The 22272-nt window shown below is 43.6% G+C and overlaps 1 long non-coding RNA gene across 1 annotated transcript in view; it reads left to right on the plus strand.

The window, feature by feature from the left end:
* Positions 1–16373: 16373 nt before the first annotated feature.
* LOC144169207 (uncharacterized) overlaps positions 16374–22272 on the plus strand; it is a 15323-nt gene continuing 9424 nt past the window's right edge. The window contains exon 1 of the long non-coding RNA XR_013322387.1: positions 16374–16700. This is a non-coding gene — a long non-coding RNA (uncharacterized LOC144169207). The remainder of the gene's footprint in view (positions 16701–22272) is intronic.

Here is a 22272-nt window from a genome sequence, read left to right on the forward strand (position 1 = left end):
GTCGTCTTTGATCCCGTAGTTTGACGGTTGGCACAGCCATAGCGTCAACTTATGGCTTGATGACGTGCAACGAGTTGAGTAGCTTGCTTCGTGGGACGACGCTACCACATGCCTGACCACTCTCAGCCAGCTCGAAGGTACGGCGCGGAACTGGCACCTCGCGTTGAGTAACCATTACGCCACTTGGGCCACTTGGAGTGCATCCCTAAAGGACACACTTTCCGGAGGCATGACCTTTATCGCGTGGCAAGAAAAGCTTATGAAGGAACCTCAGGTCCCAGGCGAAACCTTACACGAGTCTGCCGTTGCCAAGTTGAGAACCATTGAGCGTTGCCCCGTAAAGGTTTCTGATGCTCAAAAGATAGGCTACCTGATGCAGAGACTGCTTAAACAACACATCCTCACCGCTATACCGGCCAATCGGACATCCCCGATAGCTTATTTAACACCACCTGAACCAGCCTCGACAATAGCGCGCAACATCTCCATGCCAAAGCAAGCCCGCCACCAGCTGGTGGTTTGTAAGGCAGCTGGTGCAACAATTTTGTGCCTCTAGGTCTGCGGAGCGTCAAACGCTTCACCCATAACTGTCGCCACCACCGCTTTCACGAGATACACCTAGAGCGCGCATTTCTGAGCCGCCCACTGATCAACAAGAAGCAGTTTACGCAGCTATTTCCCCACAGTATGGAACCCCTGCTTTTCGTCGCGGCCAAGACCTGTTCCAAGCCGTCTGCTACCAATGTCATGCCTCAGGGCACTAGACATCGAGATGCCCTACTCGAACAAGCTGCTTACCTCTGGCAGTATCATCAGCGCCTCCAACGACGCCCAGGGCTAGCAGCAGGGTTTGATGGCTAGCAGCAGCACTGCCCCTTCTTCAACGCAACCGACGTGGGAGTGGGTGAATGCGAAGCGTTTTCTGACTCGGGAATCAAACTGGCGCTGATATCTAATGCCTTTGTGCCTGCAAGCATGGTCACCTTGTGGACTGAGCACCCTCTTGCTGTGGTCATAGGAGCACAGTGGTTCCTGTCCATGCTGCATTTTTAAAGATATATGTTGGCCCATTCTCAGGAGTTGTTGAAGCTGCTGTTTTGGTTGATAATGTCCTCGTCCTCATTCGTAGTGAGGACTTGGTAGCGGTAGCACAAGCATGTCTCATCTTCAAGCCACCAAAACCAACGCTGTTGCAGCATACAGCCACGCATGTCACCATTTTTGCAAACCAAAAGATTGTCCCAAGAATGGCAAATCCTCTGAACTGTTAGGTCAATCCTTTTTCCTCAAGCCAGCCTCTGTGCCAACGACTGCCTGCAGCATGGTCCGCTGCCTCTGCCAGAGCAGCCACTATGGCAAGCATTAGCAGCCCAAACGTTGCCCTCAAGAAGTGCCCCTCTCGCATCAGACTCCATCGCATCCGACACGGTGCTCATGTGCATTCATCCTGATCTTCCACGCGCGCGCATTGGCAGCCAGCCCACTCCAATCCAGCAGTCAGTTATTGGCTCAACAATATGTGTTTTTGCTCGCTACAATGATAGTCTTGATGATTGCACTGATACGAAGCACCACCTTGACCTGCTACTTCGTTGCCCTGCAGTCGGAGCCCATACCGGTACGATGCACAAGGCAAGCAGTTCCTGAAAAGTGAGGGAACGTACTGAGGTAGAAACAATCAAAGCTATCATCCGTGTCTTGTTAATCACAGCCAAGTGACCACTAACCCTACCTCAGCTTCTGTGAGAATTCAAAAGGAGCGATGGCCAGGAGCTTCCATTCAAACAGCATGGCTTGTGCGACCCCCTTCACTTTCTTCTGAGCCTCACGAATACCGTACGTTTGACCCGGGTGGGTGACAAATCGGAGTTCTATGTCAGGCCAGTTCTCACAAAGGAAGTCCAGCGCAGGCCAGTTCTGACGAAAGAAGTCCAGCGCAGGCCAGTTCTGACGAAGGAAGTCCAGAGAAAGGGTGCTGCTTTGCCGTCCCTTTCCCAGACTCTTCTGGTCTAAACAAAAATCATCTTGATTCCCATCCATGCTCCCAATAAAGAGAACAAAACATCAAGGCTCCAAGGCAAACACCGCGGGCGAGTTTTGTACCTCTCACGTCAAATGACTACTAGGAAGAGGGTACGGCCAATAATTACGTATGATCCTGTGCTTGAATGACCGAAAATACAATTTTTCCCTCTTTAATTTGTTGCAGATTACCTCATCAAGGCATCAGCAATTCCTAGGAGTGACCTCGACGCAGCTAGCAGTGAGGAACTTGAGGCTACCGAAGTTCGGCCGACTGCTGCCATATTAGCGGGCGACACCGCTGTGTTACGGTGCAGTCTAAACTGCATTGCTGGGCATGAGGTACGGAGTTATCGTCTGATCTTTTTCTTCGCCCACAACCTTGGAACTTTCTTGTTTTTCTTATGTGTGGCGCCTTTTCTTCCTTTCTTTTTCACAACTTCTGTTATACAAAAGTATTAGGCGGGTACAATTGACCAAACCTATAGAGTGCAGTTTTACTATAGCATAATATGAGGATGGATTAATTCCTTCCAACAATAACTGGTAAACGTATTTCTAGGAACACAGTATTTGTTTATAAAATACACACATTAGAGTTGCGTATTTTATAGACCACCAAGTAAGAAATGAAGTCGGAACACATTGAATGAATAAGGCGAGTGACGTACCGGTAAGATTCGTTCCGCATTTAAACCTCATAATGCAAATTACTTGTACGTTTATGCCAATAATAAATTAAGGTGATTAACACGTCTTTTCATGGCACAGAAAACCAATTTTGCATGGTTGTGGCACAAAGTGTACAAGTTCTTCAAAAGCTGAAAATCAAATAACTTTGTTTGGCAAGGTTACAAGAATATTATCAGTATTTTAACATCACCGTAACACACAACCAAAACCAGATTCTGAACGAAAATTTGTAAACAACCTAGCATCGCTGTAGGCTTCAAAACCGATTACTTTTCCAGCCAACGCTCGGTATAATTAATGCAGGATGTTTGTTACAGAATTCCATGGGGGAAAAACATTGCTATATCATTCTCTTCTTACTTATTCGGGTCAAGTAAGCATGTTATGAGCAAGTAAAACCATAGCTACCACAAAGGAAGCTGTTTACCGAATCGCGGTGGGGGCTAGAAGGTGTGAAAGGCAAACAATTCCCGTTTTAATGCAAGATGCACACTGCTCGTTCCCTGGAACCAGTGTGTATCACTGTTAAGACCTAGTTCTCCCAGCGGCAAGCTTGCAGTTGTCAAGTAATGAGCTCCTTCCTCTTTGCACTGTTTTGTTGCGAGTATGCGGGTAAAAACCAAGCCTAAGGCTACTTGTTTCCCTACAAATATTTTATTCCCCACTCGAGTAGAGGAAGAATGTGGTAATATTTTCAATGGAGATAATTTGAATGGAGATAAGCTGAACTAAAAACAAGCATGTAGTTGCACGAAAAAACATCATCGTCAGGAGCCTGTCTACGCCCATGGCAGGGGAGAAGCCTCCCCCATAGATCTCCTATTACCTCGGTCCTGTACTAATTGCGACCAATTTGTCCCTCCAAACTTCTTCATCTCATCTGCCCATCGAACTTTCTGGTGCCCCCTGCCACGCTTGCGTTCTCTACGGATTCACTCTGTTACCCTTAGGGACCAACAGTTATTTATTTCTGTTTATTAAGTATACCTACAGCGCCGATATCGCATTATTGTAGGGGGGTTACAATCTTGATGCACAAAGCAATCACAGAAAACAGCAATACACAAAAGGGCAACATCACTTAGAAATACAATGGCGGAGCATAATACACAACTGTTACATATTACATCACAAAACCATCGATGACAGTGTGAAAAACAGATGCGGCAACTACTTCTCTGGGTAGAGCATTCCAATCTTCAATGGTTTTAGAGAAAAAATGAGTATTTAAAGACATCAATGCGGCACTGATACGGTCTAATTTTTCTTGAATTATCTGGTCCAGTAGTGATATGATGAGGTTCTTTTATATAAATGTTTTTATTTCCTGTGTTACCGATTAAAATGTTAAATAAAATTTTGACGTCAATACTTTCCTACGTGCTGCCAAAGATTTCCATTACAGTCCGTCAACAATACTCGCTTCTGAGCTTCTGACAGTGAAATTGTAATTGCCTGTGACAAAGCGTGCTGCTCGTTTTTGGACACGCTCAAACTTATCAATATTCTTATTATTAAATTGATCCCATAATTGGGAAGCGTATTCTTGCACAGGCCTAATGTTAGTGACGTACAACGTTTCCTTCAAACCTGTAGGGGCGTGCTTAAAGTTCCTCTGAAAAAAATACAACATCCGGGATGCTTTCGCCGGAACTGTGTCCACGTTCGCAGACCAATTCATAGTCGAAGAAAATGTGACACCCTGATATCTAACTTCATCGCACGTTTGCAAGGCGGGTTCATTTATGCGGTACGAAGTTGCTAACTTATTTATCTTATTTGTAAATTTTATATGGTAGCACTTCTTTATATTCAATGACATTTTCCATTTATCGCACCAACTTGTTACAGCGTCCAGGTCAGTCTGCGAAATTTTCGCATCATTTATGTACGTAATTGGAAGATATAACACACAGTCATCTGCGTACAGTCTAACAGTAGATTTAAGATCAGCTGGCATGTAATTTAAAAAGATTAGAAATCACAATGGTCTGAGCACAGACGCCTGTAGTACACCGGATAAAACTTCAACAGGGAAATACGACGTGCCATTGACGACGACACGTTGTTCACGCATATGTAGGTAGTCTTTGATCCAGCCGAGTAAACGTTCTGGAATTCCTAGACTAGATAATTTAAACAAAAGTAGGTTATGCGACACCACATCAAACGCTTTTTTAGGTCTAGAAATACTGCATCTATCTGCGTGCTGTTGTTTATACCAAGTGTGATATCGTGGATAAATTCTGTTAATTGGGTTGTGCAAGATAATCCGGAGCGAACGCCGTGCTGTCTAGCTGTGAAGAAATCATTATCCTGGAGGTGTTTCATTAGGACTGAATAAATTATATGCTCTAAAGTCTCACGGCACACCGATGTTAAGGACAGCGGCCGATAATTGTGTACGTTTCCTTATCACCTTCCTTGTGAATCGGAGTGATGTTAGAAATTTCCAATCCTTCGGTAACATTGTATCATGCAGTGATTTATTAAAGAGTATTTCTAAGAAGGGAGAAATAGTAGATGCACAACGCTTCAGTACATGATTACAGATACCATCAGGACCATTCACAGAATGTGGGTACAGGTTAACCAGCAGAGCACGTAAACTTGGTTCAGTTATAACGATTTCGTTCATGTTGGGCAAATCTATGAATTATCCAATGACTGCCAGTTGATGAGTGTTAAATACAGAATGAAAGTGCTTACTAAAGCATTCAGCTTTCCTTACGTCATCTTTAACCAAATTTTAATTAATTAATATGGATGGTATTGCATGCCGTCTTTTTTACTACTCTTTATATATCGCCAAACTTCTTTCAGATTTGTTTTGATTTTATCAGCTAGACCTGACAAGTACCCATGCTTCGCTTGCCGTAGTTCATTCTTAAGTTTTTTATTCATCGAGTTTAGCTTAGTGTAGAGGGCAGGATGGCCTAATTTATAGTACTTTTTGACTACCCGTGATTTTGCTTTTATTGAGGAATGGAGCTGAGAATTCATCCAAGGTTTTTCAGAGCGCTGTTTCCCCGACAACAGTCTAGAAGGTATATACATATTACTAAAATAAAGTAGCTTTTCTTTGAAAAGCGCCCACAAATCTTTCATATTAGAGTGACAACTCTGATCTAAGAATGTTGCAAAAAAAGTGTCAAGTTCGTGGTTATTCCGTCATAATTACCTCTGTCATACATGTACACTTTCCGCGGACGCTGCTTACTGCACACAGGTCTTTCACAAACAATGGAACCAAGCAGAACTTCATGATCGCCGATGCTTGGGACAATCGTAACAGACTCGATTAAATCAGTATCGTTAGCGAACAGTACATCAAGTACATTATCTCTAGTAGTACCAAAACGGGTTGGTAAATCAACAAACTGATGTAGTCCACAGACTTGAATTAGTTCGTAAAAGGCGGTTTGAAGCGTGTTTCGGCTGCTTTCAACCGGTAAACGTTCGTACCATTCAACCTCTGGCATGTTTAAGTCACCCCCTAATATAACTTTTCCAATGCGAAAACAGATAACGTTCTCAATAAACTACCAAATGGTTCGATGCTATCAAAACTGGGTGATCTATAAAAAGAGCCAACTACAAGAGTGCTTCCATTTGATACGTTTAGTCTGCACCATACCAATTCCGAGACGCTGTCAAAATTATTTAAGGGTTCACTGTCGATAATGTCGTTAACCAGAATGAATACACCACCTCCCCGAGCATCTCTGTTTCTCCGATAGACTGTGAATCCCGAAGGAAATATCTCAGAACTAGTTATATCAGAGTTCAACCAGTATTCTGTACCAATAACAACATTCGGGTACAACATGCTCAACAGGGCAGCAAATTCCGTAACCTTATTTTTGAGACTTCGACAATTAACTAAGATGATTGACAGGTGATCAGATACACACGGATTTAGTAGGATGATTGCGAAGCAACGGGCAATGGTTGCTACTGATTGCCGTTTTGGACAATAACACTAGCCTCATTGCTCAACTCACTCTGCCTAAGCACTGCGGTTCGACTACTCGAATCACATTCTCGAACAGTGCTGCCTGATGCATCCCAGAAATATGTTTTACCATCCATGGTTAGCTTATGGTACTTTAGGGTTATCTTGGCGTTTCATTTACGCGCAAACGCTACCAATTTGCTTCGGGAAATACCGACAGTTTTTGAGAAATCTTCGCTTAACAAAAAGTCAGTACCCTTCAGCTTCAAAGCCACAGATTGTACTCGCTGTTTATCTTTGAACTGAGCAAATCTAACAAATATGGGCCTTAGTTTTCTATCAGCGCAGTTTCCTATCCTGTGGGCTCTCTCAATTGAAGAAGGCCTCACCGGCACATTTAGTTTTTCTGCGCATAAAGAGATAGCTTTCGCGTGGGATTCATCCCAGACTTCTTTATCAGCGTCGCTAAAACCAAAGAAAAGTAAATTATTCTAGCGTGACCGGTTTTCTAAATCGTCCTGCTTGTGTATTACGTTACGCATGCCATCAAACAACTGGCAGTTCTGAGCTTGAAGTTGTTCGGTAGTTTTACGGAAGTAACTTCAGTAAAACCTTCCACTTTTGATGCCAGTTTATCAATTTTTTTTCAAGTGATTTTTGATGATTTATTAGCCGCCTAATTTCGTTTACCAATATTTGTTGCTCTTTTATTTTAGGTATACGTCGCATGGTTTCGATAAGCTTCTGCTCTGTTTGCTTGTTTATAGTCCCGGGATTAACTTCAACATCACCAGCTAAGAGTATACTTGCCTCGGTTATACATCTGTGCAATGTACATGGTATATACACGACGAGACAATTTACAATGCTCACACAAGAAGACTCTTTGGGTTTCCGTACCGACCTTGAGCGTATGGGCACTCGTTGATCACGGTAAAATTCACCAACCTGATGAAAGAGGAGCAGTAGCGTGCGGTCCTCATGTCGGCACCGAAACCCAGCAGAGCCGGGGAAACAAGCTGATTAAGTAGGCTTGCGTCACGTGGTGATCCGGAATAGCGACCAATGGCGTTCACGTCCCTCCAACGATACCCTGTCGACAGATCTGGGCATGCCCATGTGGCCACATCATGGTCACCAATCAGGCACGTGTCGTTGCTTGTGTCGCTGTCTTCAAACGCGGAGACAAGGCATATCCCTGCTTCCACTGCTGCATCATGTAGACGTCGACGCGCAACCACACTTTTGGGTAGTAATAGAGTTGCTTCGTTGACCTTGCTGTTTTGCTGTGTGGTAACTGATGAAAAACAGGTGCCGGGTGCTGCTGTAGTAACCTGCAAAATCTGAAGAAAGAGGAGCCCTAAGCGTGCGGTCCTCATATCGGCATCTTGCCTCCGCATTACATGCGCGTCCCGCACCCACTCAAGTTACACGTGGAAGTAGCAAAAATAAACTTCCAAATAAACCAGTGTAGCTGATATCAATGACATTGCTTGCCGCTGCACAAGGCTTCAGGTTTCTCGTTTTTTATCGTGCCTAAAAGAAAGACCAGTACTGCATTTAACCTTCTCTAATCAGGAAAAAACGGATTGAATGTCGGAAAGTGCAAAGTAGGGTTTTAACTGTCTGTATTATCTCGAGGTATACACACACGTACATGCATACATACGTACGAATATACATTCACACATACATACATACATACATACATACATACATACATACATACATACATACATACATACATACATACATACTTACATACATACATACATACATACATACATACATATAGTGCAGTGAACTCTTCAAGAGAGCACGAGGAGTCAATTGCAACACCAGTAAAATACCTTCGATGCCCTCCGTTGAATTCCTGTAAAATGCACACACTCAGTGCCCTCGGTCATGACGAGAACGTTTCGGAACCTCTCCTTCTATTTTACATGCACGTGCCCCTATCCTGAGCAAACGTATTGAAGCACACTGCCTTGTTCTGCGCTTATCCTTAGAGACATATCATGCATGAATGATATGTCCTTAAAATATGAATTGTACTGCTTGCAGAGGGTCTGCTTTTGCATTGAATCTGTCTGGATTACCATTGAATCTGGCTGGATTACCCTGACTCACTCCTGTTACTAAGCCAGAGGTAGACTTTATAATCATCCAGACTTGCTGTTACCTCACAAGTGCCCCTCAAGATAAAATCAGACATTTTCCAGTGGTGTTATTTCATTAATTTCAATAGTGTTCTCCTCTAGAATGCAAAGTAGTGCGACTCAAGCTCTTTTTTCGCACTTCGTAGTCGTCTTTCCTTCAGAGTGAATGTTTAAAGCACACTAATTCCTCAAGCAATTTCGGCATAGTCAGTCTCCCGGACTTTAAAGAAAGCATATGTCACGTGGTTACACCTTAATGTGTGTAAACCAAATGAGAAGTAGCATCTTCGCGTTTGACATGTTATAGATTTGTAAAAGGTTGTTACTACAGATCCGTCAATGTTATTGTTTTCGCTAACTCACTTCAATATTACATTTAGTCAGGAAACGACGGGGCTGTAATCAACCACGTAAAGCATTTGAATCTACTTATTTTATTATGTACTCGCAAGAATTGTCAAAGTACTGATCTGTTGCCTACCTACGGGGATATTTCAGATTACATGGTTTAATGAGGACACCGGAAAGTTTTATCAGTCGGAGAAAATGTCATTTCAAGCGATTCTAGACTATCGCTTAGAGATGAGGCAAACAAGTCAGTCAATCTACTCATCAAAAATGTGCGACTGGAGGACAGCGGACTCTATGCCTGCCATCTCAACAGCGACCCCAATGAAAAATTGCACTTTATCCTTCAAGTCATGGGTAAGTGCCTTGTTACAAGAATTATTTAATGTACTTACGGCCAACAGCGTAGTTTACGTGTTTTTCTGGATGCTCCTTGTTGGCTATTCGTCATCCGGCGGGCAGGCATATCGTGCAGCATTGAGAACCGTCACGCTAAAGACCACGATGACGTACGTTGTACTCGTAACAACTCAAGAGCTTTCCACAACGTAATATAAAAAGCATTCACCAACCAGTCGTTCGGAACTTCCCGCAGTTGCATAGTTTACGTTGAGGCACAGCTAATTCTACGCAAAGAACCAAGCACATCAAATATCACTTCATCGAGATATACAGATAAACCGACAAACTTCACATATATAATTCTCAATTACTTTTACCGGCAAATTATTTAGTTAAAAATTATCTATCTATGTTTAATCAATCTTTAACAAGTGGCACGCGCTACATGCTTGTGCTTTTCACATAGGCCAGCCTCAGGTATTGCTACTAGCTGTCATCACAACTGGCAAACCACGCAACTGCTTCTGAAACACTAATTTAGATTGCCCGCTGTTCTTCGAATTGATTTCTGCGATAACAGTGTCGCAGTTATAAATGTGCTTAATCAGAGTATAAGGGCTGGTCGTTTTAGCATGTTCTGAAAGCAACCACAGGATATGCAAATTGTTTACAGCTGGTAGCAATACCCAAGGCCTGCCATTGTGACAGAGCAATTATCCAGCGGGCAGCACCACACAAAACGATGTTAGGACAACATAGATAGGAGTTATTGGCATAAACCCACAAGAATACCAGTTATTAATTTCACCTCAGTAAATAAATGTTCTATTATCCTGTGTACAGTAAAATAATGGCAAGGTGAACGAGTAAAACGAGCCCGTGATATTTTGAACACCATGCTTTTTTTGGTACAACATTACGTATACGTGTTAAAGCAGCACAAACTACAGGCGGATGAACCTACAAACAAAAAAGATGTAACCTTAAACAGGCTAGTTATTCGTGAGCAGTGATGGTAACTTCACGTGGCAGGAACCAGAAGTATGGGTTTTTCGTATGAATCCCAGCGCCCTTGTTTCTTGCCGCCAGCCGTGTTGTCAGATGCCAGCGCGATGCCTGGGTATAAAAATGCACGGTACGTGTCACTTACAAAGCGAATAAGTTGTGAATAGTGAAACTCATCAGACAGAGAGACAGCTACCAGAAGGCAAGTATATGAATTAGACTCTAGTAATCTTTATTCTTTGCCAGAACAAATGGTTGAATGAATTTACCGACAAGACATTAAATGAGCTGATGATTACTACACTCCCTAATGCGAAATTTGTGCGCAGCGCGACCTGCAGTCTTCTCGTTAATGGGGATATCTGCTGCGCCTCAGGAAGTGATCACGTGATCAACGAACGCATGGAGGCACGCGCTACTGTACGCTTAGATCGCAGCGTTTCGCCATCACCCGTAGTAATGTTGTTGGAAATCGTTTTTGAACCTCCCGCGTCAACGTCACATGGTTTGGATGGGCTATGAACGTAGTAGTAGCGTCGGCTGAACGTGTGAGGCGAACGCCGTGAGATCGATGACTTAATAGCAGCTCTTGCCGCACTCCCCCTGGCCATCTCGACACACGCTCCGACGAGCACGACGTGCAGGCTTAGCATACTGCCGTCCCTCGCACACTCTCGCCCCAATTTAAAGAAGATAGTCTTTCTTGGGTTACTTAAACCCAGACATTTTGGTCTGTCTGTGTATCTGTTTGTATGTCTGTCTGTCTGTCTGTCTGTCTGTGACTCGATTCAGCCACTTGGCCAAAGTTAAAATAGATAGTGTGCAATAGCCTGATATACTCACAGCCAAATGTAGGGATATTTACAGTGTTCGTGTATTAAAATTTATGGTTGCTTGGTTTTTATAAAAGCAAATGATATTATACATCTCCTGCAGAAAACCGCCACCTGCTGTTGCCCGCGCCACGTCATGGGGGCATATGAAAAATCACGCGGCAACAGCAACGAAAGGTTCCCCTAGCTAGGTTCCACGTTCTGCTTGGAACGCACGTGGAGCATGGCCACGCGGTTCTATAAAAATTGTAGTCGGCCGCCTCGATTCACGCGTGTCTCCCCCGCACTGCAGCGTTGGCATCGAGGAACCGGGCCTGTAGCACTGGAACGCAGTAAATTCAAATCACCTTCAGCAAACCTTTAGTGTGTTTACCTTGTGCTAAAGCGATGGTTCAGGAACAGCATGAGAGGAGAGTGGGAAAACAAAGGGGGGCATTTCCTTGGCAAATGTATACAAAGAATATCGTCTTTTGGCAACATTTACAACGAAAGGAGCAGATACGCGGCCAATTTTTTCCCCTCCTCCTCCTGCCTTCGTTCGCCCTGTTACGACGCCGTCGTCGTAACCGTGATATTCCCGCCGCGAAATCCCAGTGGCGTCCGCCGAAGTGCTTGCGCACTAAAATTAGTGCCCTTCCACTCTGTGAAGGAGGATTACTTGCGAAGCAGGAAGCAAAACAGGTTTCTTTGTAATGTGTGATGAAAGTTGGAAAGACCCGAGCTTCATTCTAGCGAACAAACATGAAGCTGTCGTTTTCCCTACCGCGTACTGTTCGTGTAACACAACCAAAACGCCTCGTCCACGAACGACCGTGGAAAATAGCATTGGTGCGTTAGTTAACGTCCATGTTTAATCCTCTCGCCGGCCAAAGGTACATGTCGTCAGTCAGGGAAAGAACCATGCGGTGTCCAGCCTCTCTTCCTTCACTCCCAACGTGAGCATGCATAAACCGGAAATCGGTTACGTGCCCGTGCTTAGAAGTGAGAAATCCTACCGAAAATGTCGCTCTGAAAGCCCTTTCATTAACCTGAACGAGTAAAATTGCTTTACTTCGGCATTCTAAGCGGTCAGGTTGCCGCATATTCGGGAGGAATTCGCAGGTACTCGACGAGCAGGAACGTTACGTGGCAACGCCGGTGGCAGCGGTTTAACATTGTTTTTGCGTCAATTTGTGAAATCTCTTCGGGTTGAAACTTCGATTCCCTCTCTTCTTTCTCCACGCGAACTACAAGTATCCATGTGACCGAGTTATTACCCGGAAGGCCTCGCGCTTTATTCCAGCGGACAAACATGCGGCTAGCTTTTTCCCCCCACCGGCCCACGCATCTTACTTCCTGCTTACACACAAACCCAGATATGTTGCCGTTCGATTAAGGAGGGCAGCCGACAGGGCGCCTTCAGCCCTACTCGTACACCAGCGCAAAGGGCATGTGATGTGTAGCGGCATAAAGCTCAGCTGTGCTTGCATGCCTTCTGCTGTCACCTCCCACCCGTGCACACATAAACAGGCTACCGATGATAGCCACGTACTTAGGCGTGAAATATACTGCCAAAAATGTCGCTGGGAAAGCCTTTCAAACTGAAGAAAAACTACGGACTTACGCGTGAGTTCCCAGAGGGTAATTGCTCTTCAACCGGGATTGATTTGCAGCTAATCCGCGAGATTGGATTTGAAGAGTCAATGGTGGCGGCAGCTTTCGGTCGTCTTCACGCCCACGCGCGCTGCCACTGATTCTCCACGTTCGTCTGATAACAGAATACCGCCGGTGTCAGACAATTGTGTGACACATGAATGAGGCAAGGGTGATGGGGACGGGAATAACAGTTGTGAAAGAGGGTTGGGCGGCGGCTTCACTCGAATGGGAACTGAGGGGTATACGGCTTTGAAGTAAAATCTAGTACATTTTTACTTGCACGACTTCCCGCTGGCAAGTATAGCATGCTAAAGCACAGGACTAGTGCAGCCAAGTTTGTTCAAAATAACGCCTGCCGCCTGAAATAGTCGTAACTGTGCAGGGCCCCTTTCATGACATTACGGTTATAATAAGAGTATCTAAAAATAAAAAAAAAGAAATATATGGTAATTGAGAGCTTTCTTCTGGGCTTTTACAAGAAAAAAAAGCGACAATCTGCTGAAATATCTTCCTAGCCTAGTACCTCCCGCTTTGTATACGCGGTGGACGAAATTCTTTCCACTCGTTGGAATGTTTAGTATTTCCACGTCCTCTTTGTTCTAAAGCAATAGTTTTAAACTGTAATGCCGGTTTACAAACAGCCCGCCAGTGCAATATAGAGCATAATAAATGCTTTTTACCTCGCGAAAAACATGCATTCATTTAAGCACCCAGCTGCCTACAAGCACTCTGACCAAGAAGACATGCGGAGAAAGATGCAAAAAGAAGACGTATGCAAACGTGGTTATAGAGTATATACCAAACAATTTCTAGAAAAAGGTACAAGAAATTCCAGTATGTGCAGGTGGATGCCTAGCGGAGCTGAGGTATACTGCTGAGCAGAGGTATACTTTTTGAAAGATGGTACGAACTTGGGGATACAGCAAATGCTTTATTACAGTACACCTGTCGCAGTTGTGAAACAACCCTCGCCCAACGGTACCAGGAGGCCCGTATCGCTTTTAAAAATTAGCGGAGAAGGCAACCCCAACAGTGTGACGCCATTCACTCGTGTCAGGCCGGAAGTGTCACCTTTCTCCACTGACAGGTGCCTGTTGCAGTTGGCGGAACTCATAATGAAACGAGTACGCAAAAGACAACCGCTCACCACGAACACTCTGCGCTAAAGAGCACCTAGAGATTTGAAAAGTACAGCCTCGACATTTTTCTCCATCGTCGACGACTAACACCCCCCAGGAAGCCGGAGAAAGCTTGCAAGCACGCCCATAGAGCGCGGAGAAGCACAGGATGCGTTGTGGTGTTTATTGAAGGAGAAGAAATTTGTAAGGAAGCCTTGCCCTGAAAATTCCTCCGGTAAAACACTACGGATGGAATAAAAGCGTGTACGTCTGTACATTTGAACGCTTGAAGCCTGTGAGATTTTTCAGAGTCATCGTAAAGCCCACGTGCTCATCGGGAAAACATTTTGTCGAAAACATGTACGCTCGGTGTGACGAGTGCGAAAATAAGATGGGTTTGAACAGGGGACAGCTCTGGTGGTGAAAGATAACACCATGTCTCCTGTAGATGGAAAACATTTTTAGAAAGAGGTTATTGATTCTCATTCTATAAACGAATAAATTGTGTTGTTTATAAGCGGGAACGCAACAAAGTTGTAAGATACTAAACTTTTACTGTTTATGCCTCCACAAAATATTACTTAGTTTCCACGTCTGCAGTTTTTGCCGAGTTTAGAGGAATTCGTTTGTATTTAAAATCTAGCTATTGTGTCGTGGTGTTAGGGCACGCGTGTTTTGGTGACAATATATATGTGATAGGTTTCATAAAAAATAGTGGGCACTTCAGAGTCGTTAAGTCTCTGTTTGTCTTGATTTGGTCTTCAACTCTGCCGCTAACGATTGACTATAAGGTCGCTACCACTCTGTTTGCCACCCATATAAAAGTAACAGTGCATTTTAACGCTTCCACATAAAGTGCATGTTTGACGTGTCTTCCCACCAATGCCTTTCTGTTTAGTGCTAAAGCCGACTTTTAAGGAATAGGTTTAAGTTTTATTTTTTCTCTCACATTGTGTACTGCACATTGAGGCAGGGCTATCTCCGCAAGGAGATAATTACATCACAACTTCATACTACTCTCTCTCGTTGCCGCCTCCACGAATGATGTATAGCATTTTCTACGCGTTTCGTCTTTTCTCCCCTTTGAACATTGCGTATTGGCGCGCCCTCTTCAGTGGCTGCTTGAGCGGCGCACTAGAGCATGCGCCGTGAGTAGCCGTGAGCTGTGAGTATCTGTGAGTAGCTATAACAAAACGTTATTTTGTACCTACCCGCTTATCGTGTGTGTCCTTAGCCTGGGATGTAGCCTGTGATGTTTAGATGGGGTCAATGCCCTTATAATTCAATGCAACTATAATACCCAATATAGATAAACCCCAACATAGTATATCTACCCAGAGCGTCAACTACGTTGGACTTGCTTCTTCACAGGATGAAAGGACTGTCATTCTGAAGCACTTTCAGCGTTTTCTTAACAGTAAAATGTCACAGTGCATGAACTGCATGGCGGTGATTGTAGTTGGGAAATGTGCTGTAGTTTACTCTAAGTGTGTCTCGCATAACCAGTCGATCTCAGGTTTTTTTTTGTGAAAATGCGGAAAATATACGCACAAAGTCGTCCTGTGGAACAAATGAGCCAGAATTCTACCTAAGATTCACGCTGGTTGCGTTCCTTGAAGCTGCTGTTTTATTTGAAACGATACGTCAGCTGGACATCATTTCCTGTATAACCCATTTAAAGCTTTCGAATATACACACAGTCACAAATACTGTTTGCGTTAAACGTACGAAGAGAGATACTCACTATACTCCATTCATAGTTCTCAGAGAACTTGACTTTTATGGGTTGCTTATTGCATATGTAACTAGCAGTAGAACGGAGAAACCACAAACTAAAGAATGAAATACACGAATTCCACCGGAACGGCAAGAGCAGTTTTGTGAGAAGAATCTATCATTTCAGACATTTACTTGTTTCTTTAGAAAAATAGTGTTGTTTTGCGTCGAGCTATGAAAGAGGCAGGTTGTTTCAGATAGAATATTTTTGCGTAAAGGCAAAAGGCAAGGAGGCATCCATAATTTTACCGGTATTGGATGTATCATTTATATTCTGAGAGTTATCAACTTGCAGTGATAGCTGCGTCATTTCTATTATATACATATTTGTAAAGCTTGCTTTGTCCATTCAGAAAAGAACCCAGTGCTACCACTGCGAATAATTTTACCAAGTTGAATAAAAATTTCCCAAATAAAACAGATAAACGATATTCCATGTTTACACAATCCAAAGCATGGACGTGAATTTACAGTGTTAACCTTTTCTGATTTCACTTTACAGACGCCCCTGCTGTTAAGTCCTCAAGCATGAAACTAAGCAGAGAACAATCGCAGCTTCTTGTCACCTTCCAGTGCACTATTCACGGTGTGCCGTACCCGTTCGTGTACTGGAGCAAGGACCGGAATTCCTTGAATGTCACTGGAAAAAATCACGAAGTCACCCAAAACCGCCATAAAAATGGAAAAGTAAGCACGAGCCTGATTATGCGAAATGTAGGAGTAGACGACGTGGGAATCTACCGCTGCCACGCCGAAAACAGCCTCGGAAGCCGGAGTGCTCATTTTGTCATGACCGAAAGCATCATAAACTCAGGTAAAAAAAGAATGAGTTCCTCCTACCTATCGCACTTCCTCCTTCACGAATGTGTGTGTGTGTGTGTTTTATTGTTGAAGCACCAACATTTGGTAGAAGCGTTGTGCTGGATGGCTCATTCTGTACACACTGCTTCACCCAAAGGTAAAGCAGTCTTTGATTTAAAAGTATAATGGTATTCTTCACCATTTTTATAACTGTAGAGTGTGATGAGAAGTTACGTAGCTGCTTGGAAAGGAAATCGTGCTCGTAAAATACCCAGCTCTCATGAACCGCCTTTATTGCTCTCCAATTAAAACTTAGGAAAGCATGGCGGAATCGCACAAGCATTGTCATATGATGTTAGCATGTAGCCGTTGGTAGGCTTCAAGCGCCTCTTCTAATTGACGTAGTATCTACGGAAAGCTGAACGCCAGGTGTATAGCTCATTCGCAATATACTTATCTACAACCGTTTATTATATAGGAAACCAATCGATATCATCATGACCAACAAAACATTGTTTTGTCCGACACACTGCATTGGAGCGCCCAATTATCTTGCACATAAATGTATTTCCCTCAATGGAGAAACACAAATCTTTCTTTGCCATACATGAACAGTCATGAAGAAATGAAATGCGAAAAAAATAAGAACCGGAACGCACAGTTAGCGCGATTTTGTTCCATGCAAGTCAAAACAATGCGTGCTCTATTACAAAAACAATGTCCTGAGATGTGGCATTCCAAATATATCAACATCGTAGCATTATTAAGCCTCCACGAATGATATATTATTTTGCGTGTTCTTATAATATTTTTGTATATGGATTTCATTTGTCTATGACTGTACCTTTTGCGATGTTTTGAGCCTGTCGCTGCCGTCTTGCTGTATCTTACTATATTAACTTTTTTCGTCGCGGGGCACTTCCTTGTCATCCCAACTGGGGGCTTAAATTAAATGATAACAATAACATAAATCCTTTTAGTTCGGGGTAATCGTGTTACGTTGAGGTACGTATACAAACTGGAGACTTGGCAAGCCTTTAAATGCGGTTATTCTATCCGCGAACTCTGGAAGGAAACGAAGAGCCTCGTGGCAACCATATTATTTTCTCGAATGTACGGCACCTGAAATCCGTTTTTAATCACGAACGCAGGTATGAGAGGTCTTTGTATGTCATATATTACAAAGGGAATGGGTTTCTTTATTACCCCTATGGAAGTGTAAAAAATGAGTTTAAATGGGCCACGGATTACTTTCGTGTTTGGATAAATGTGGGACGTTATTGGGGAATTAAAAGAGAACCTTATACCCCTCAAATAAAGATGTCACTCACATCGTTGGTCCTAGAAGCACTGCAAACGTTTGAGTAATCACCATACACACTGCGGCACCGCATGATTTGCTCGTCGCTCCAGAAAGGGATTCCAAATTTCGCTGTCAATTTGTTGGTATTTTGAAAACTGAATGTCTTATGGGTCAACTACAGCATTTAAAAAAAGCCAGATAATGGCCTACACACCGCTTAAGCAATGGCAGTCAAGCCAGCAAGAAACGTCAAGACCGTGAAAGGGAAAATATTTCTACCACGTTTATAAGTTATCTTTTAGTGGGCAGAGCAGTATTTTTGTCTGCGGTCAAAAACGACACTAACTTTGCTGTTCCGCGGTCCTCTCGAATCACTGCGTGGTGAGGGATATGGTACGAAAGAACGTTCGTTTATTCTGTTTGCGCTCTAACTCCTTCGGCGACACCAGAGGTGAAATATTCTTATATTGCCTCGTCATATCTTCTGAGAAAATCATTCTTCTTATGCCTGGTTCTTAACTGTAGTAGCCTTTTTGTTGCAATTTCTTCGTTGGTATCCCGGTTTACGTCTTCTTATAGTGGAAGACATACTGAGTAGCGTACATTCTTAATTGTTATTTGCTCTTTGAAGCACTCCAGGATTTTGTTTTCGAAACATGAATGTCCAGGTTTTGTTGCGATGTCGATAGACTCCACACAGCGAAATTTCTGCAATTCGTCCTAAATGCCTTTGTTAGTAGCTTCAACCTGAAGTACCCTGACTGCCTGGCATTTGGTTATGTACATCTTGCTTTGCTGGAATTGTCCATAAACTATCCATCCAAGCGTTGTCTGTAAAGCCACTAGCTTCTCACCTAGTTGTTTTATTTGTCCCATGAAAAACTCCCAATAGTAATCAGAACCAATTAGCAACCCTATCTATATCGGAGTTCTTGTTCTGTGCGTCTCGTCGCAATCTCCAAAGGTAGCTTCCTCATCTTTCTGCCTATTTTTTTAGTTGGTCCTGGCAGACAGTTACGGGATATTATGTCCACTTTTTGTGCTTCAATGACGGTGGATTGGTTTTCGGTTCGATGCCCTACAGTCATTTGTACCACGTAAAGGGTCACCGTTTTATTACCACCGAATGAGCCAATCGTCAGCTTTTCTTGTTTGATTACCTTTGCTCCCAATGATTCCGCTAATCCGGCTTGAATGACTGATCTTTGCTGCCGCTGTAAATTAGGAATCGGGCGCAGTTGCCTGAGGAGTCTCCTTCTTTCCAAGCTACCGCAGTTTGTAGGAGCATGCATTGCTTTTCCGTTCGTTGAATAGCATGCATGTTATGCGTTGTCGATTGTTGTAGTTGAACCATTTCAACTACATGTTGAATGTTGTAGTTGAAGTCCGGCTTTCGCTTCTCGTTTCGTTGTACAGACTCATGTCGCTTGTCCTTCTTTGCATTGTTTCCATTGCACATTAGCTCCACAAATACGTGCCCTGTGTTATACCAGCGCACACCAAGAGCATGCCGTGATGTCTGCGAGCGCAGTCTTTCTCTCTTCCATCGGCATGCTGTGGCGACCTGAGGTCGGCGAACTCACTCATGAGTCCACTCACTCAGACTCATTTGGACTCAAACTCACGCGTGAGTTTGAGTTTGAGTGAGCGCGAGGCTAGTGGGGCATGGTGAGTTTGAGCTTGAGTGAGTTTGAGCCGCGTGATCCCGACTGAGTTTGAGTCCGATTGAGTTTGAGTACGCCTAAGACCTAGTAAGTTCCGAGTCCATTTTGAGTTTGAGTCCATTTTGAGTTTGAGTCCATTTTGAGTTCTGAGTACATTTTGAGTTTGAGTCCATTTTGAGTTCTGAGTACATTTTGAGTTTGAGTACATTTTGAGTTTGATTACTGATTGAGTTTTGAGTGCATTTTGAGTTCTGAGTACATAGGAGTTTTGAGTCCATTTTGGGTTTGAGTACATATGAGTAGCCTAGCAGGCAGCTATGGTTGACTGTTAAGTTTCATGCGTCACTGTGGGCTCGGAATTCAGGTTACCTGCGGGTACGGCACCACTCGCGATCTGCATGATCGGTTGGGAGGGAGGGGGTGTCTGATTTTTTTTAGTTTCTTGTTGAATTTTCATGGCCATAAGCACTTGCTGTATACCTAATTTTCGCGGCTGGGCGCGTGAGTGATAATTGACTGGTGAGGTCATAAAAAAGGGTTGTCTTAACTTTTCCTCCTGACGGATCCACTAAGAGCGTGGGAAAGGGTGGTGGGAAAGCACACGGCGGTGCTGGCGTGCTGGTTGTTCGCCTGCTACTGTTAACGGCTTGATATACTAGGGGTCACAAAGGAAGAGGTGAGAGCCGGTGGGGAAATGTGTGCGGGGGCTGTCCTTTCTGCTGTTTCAAATGAATTAGCTGAATTGACCGGGAAGCGCCCCTTAAGACAGAATATTGACCACATTAGATTGGGTGAAAAGTGAAACTGATGAGGCTAAGGCGTGTAAGGTATTAAATGAAAGGTCCGGATTAACGGAATCAAGCGGGGTAAATAAAAAAAATGCTTCCTGATTGTAGTCATCAGGCAGTCATAATGGGTCATCGATTGGGTTAGAATTCAAAATGACGCTGCGAGAGCATGTGGGGAATCAAATTCAAGGTCTCGATGTGGGGAATCATTCGGGACGAAAATGAGTTATGGATATATCATGACGTAGTCATGGTGAGTAATCGATTCGGCTAAAATTCAAGTTTATGACGCTAGGGCGTGTGGCGTATCAAATTAAAGGTCTCGATAAGGGTAATCACGTACTTCCTGATTATCATGGCATAGTCAAAATGCGTCATAAATTAGGTTAAAATTCACAATGATGCCACTGGGTGTCCGGGGCATCAAATTAAAAGTTCCGATAGGGGAAATCACGTGGGACAAAAATGTGGTAGGGCTATATCATGAGATAGTCATGGTTAATCATTGATTGGTTTAATTTCAAATTGATTCCTATAGGATGTGATGGGTATCAAATTAATGGTCTTGATGAGCGGAATCACGTGGGAGAAATACAAAAATGCTTCCTGGTTATAAACATTAGATTGTCATGGCGAGTCTTATATTGGGGTAAAATCTGAAGTGACCCCGCTAGGGCGTGTAGGGTATCAAATTTACAGTCTTGACGAGGGGACTCACGTGGTACAAATAAAAAAGGCCTCGTAGTTCGAATCATAAGATAGTCATTATGAGTCATAGATTGGGTTAAATTCAAGGTGAGGCCGCTGAAGCATGTGGGGCGTCAAATTGAAGGTTCCAGTTAGGGGAATCACGTCGGACACCTAAATAATGCGTCCTGGTTACAGTCATGACAGTCATGGTTATTTTGACTGGTATGAATTCCATATGACCCTTCTAGGGTGTGTGGGGTATCAAATTAAAGGTCTCGTCGAGGGGGATCACGTGGGAAAAATATAAAAATGCTTTCGGGTTATAATTATGAGGATATAGCAAAAGGTATATAGCAAAATAGAAGCAATATAGAAGTATAGCAATATAGAAGAATTCAGGATCGCGCTGCAGAACCGATATACCGCCCTTAACGAGGCAGCCGACCTTACGACACAGGAAGCCAGCGACAACCTTACACGCATTATCACGGAGTGTGCAGTAGAAGTCGGGGGCACTATGGCTAGACAGGATACTGGTAAACTTTCACAGAAGGCGAAAGATCTAATCAGGAAATGGCAAACCATGAGAATCTCCACCGCAGCTGACAGAATAGAACTAGCCGAGCTCTCAAAGTTAATCAAGAAGAGCAAGACAGCTGACATACGGAAGTATAATATGGAGAGGATCGAATACGCTGTAAAGAACGGAGGTAGCCTGAAAGCAGTGAAGAGACGTCTTGGCGTGGGGAAAAATCAGATGTATGCACTTAAGGATAAGCGAGGCAATGTCATCACAAATAGGGATAAAATAGTCACAGTTGCCGAGGAGTTCTATAGGGATCTGTACAGCAGCCGGGACATACAGGATAATGCCGAACGAGACAGTAGTTCAGAGGAGATAGGCATCCCACCAGTAACGGCCGAAGAAGTAAGGAAGGCTTTGAAAGAAATGAAAGGGGAGAAAGCACCTGGTGAGGATCAAATAACAGCATACCTCTTGGAGGATGGCGGAGAAATTGTACTTGAAAAACTGGCAAACCTGTATACGCAATGACTAATGACCGCAATGGTACCGGAATCTTTGAAGAACTCGAACATCATCCTAATCCATAAGAAAGGCGACATGAAGGACTTGAAAAA

Source organism: Haemaphysalis longicornis, unplaced genomic scaffold (genome assembly GCF_048455015.1).
Source record: "Haemaphysalis longicornis isolate Haplotype H1 unplaced genomic scaffold, Haemaphysalis longicornis Haplotype H1 scaffold_2, whole genome shotgun sequence".
In the NCBI taxonomy this organism is placed as follows: Eukaryota; Metazoa; Arthropoda; class Arachnida; order Ixodida; family Ixodidae; genus Haemaphysalis; species Haemaphysalis longicornis.